The sequence below is a fragment of the Pundamilia nyererei genome, unplaced genomic scaffold, assembly GCF_000239375.1.
Source record: "Pundamilia nyererei isolate P.nyererei 1_Seehausen unplaced genomic scaffold, PunNye1.0 scaffold00003, whole genome shotgun sequence".
In the NCBI taxonomy this organism is placed as follows: domain Eukaryota; kingdom Metazoa; phylum Chordata; class Actinopteri; order Cichliformes; family Cichlidae; genus Pundamilia; species Pundamilia nyererei.
Window position 1 is genome coordinate 3680906 of NW_005187404.1, and position 1681 is coordinate 3682586.

The window sequence follows — 1681 nt, forward strand, 5'->3', positions numbered from 1 at the left end:
TGTGGTGTGCAGGTCAAGCTGGCTGCAGGACACAAGTTTGACAGAGATGTTGAACTGCTGATTTATTACAAAGATGCTCACCAGCCCACCGCTGTGGTGGAGGCAGGACAGGCCTCTGCTGAGCCGGGTGAGTGGAAATGAGTGAAGTAGTTGGTCTGCAAATACAGATTTTATTATCTATACTCTTTAAGTTTTTGAACAAACAATGAAAAGCAAATTTAGGTAATTTTTAAAATTTGTTTATTTTTCAGGCTCTCTGATGGGTGATTCAGTGGTGATGGTGAGTCTGTACCCTGAGTTCCCCCAGTCTGTGATGTCTTCAATGGCTTCATGTGGAGAGTTTGTGTTCTTAATGGATCGATCAGGAAGTATGGGCTGTCATATCACAAACAGCAAGCAGCAGGAAACTCGCATCAGCAGTGCCAGGGTATCTGTATTAAGTTATTACAGTCAGAAAATCTGTCATAGTGTTCCTCTCACATAGTGGGCTCACCATATTTTCCATCCCTCACCATCCTGTTCTCTTAAGGATACTCTGCTGCTTCTGTTGAAGAGCTTACCAATGGGCTGCTATTTCAACATTTACAGTTTTGGGTCTGGATATGAACACATCTTCCCGTGAGTCTCTCCCTCATATCGGTCACCCCAAGAAAGGGCCTTCTGTCTTTAATATCTGAATGGATGTTTTGGTCATGTGTTTATGTGATGGCAGTAAGAGTGTGGAGTACAGCCAGCAGACCATGGAGGAGGCTCTGAAGAAAGTTGAGCAGATGGAGGCTAATCTTGGAGGAACTGAGATCCTGCAGCCCCTCAAACATATTTACAGCCAGCCCTGCATTCCCAATCAGCCAAGACAGGTAACACACACAGTCTGACACTTTCCTGGTTATGGCTCATGTTGGGGATGATCTGCTCATAATAATGTTGGTGGTTCAATCACTGGCTGCACACCAGTGTGTTCTTGAGCCCCAATGCACATGATGCAGAGTGAGTATGTGTGCGAGTAAATGCTTGATAGAAAGTGCTTGGATATAGAAAAAGATCCTGGAGCCCTTCAAACGTACTTACAACCAGCCCTGCATTCCCAGTCAGCTTAGACAGGTAACACAGACACTGGCTTACATTCATTTACTGGAGACTTTAGAAACGTTAGCTAGAGAAAAGTGCTTTGACATAGAACAAAGTGCTTGTATTCACCCATTTTTGTGACTATGTGAAAGAGACCTGTTGTATGAAGAGTTAAGTTCTCAAGCAGAGTAGAAAAATCACTTTAAAAAAAAGCACACTTCTCCATGCCTGCTTCATGCCCTGGGGGATGGGGCTATGGCTCCCTACACCCTCTAGCAGATCGTTACATGGAGAAACCTTTTGAACACAAGTGCGCCCACAGGTGTGCACACGGGTGTTCACTGTTCACAGACACAAGCTACACCTTTCTTGGCTGCTACCTCAAAGCACATTGTGCGCTGTCGGTCCTGCGTGTTGCACAACAACATTCAATATTTAGTATTTACTGTTATTTACACTTAGCTAGACTAAAGCGATGGTGTTGTGTTTATTATGTTGCGCTCTCTCTCTTTTTTTTCTTTCTTTTTTTCTCTCAACAGGTGATCCAGGAGATTTTTCTTTTTTAAGTGCCCTTTCTCACTGTCCCTCTTCCCCTCTGTTTTTCTTTTCCTTC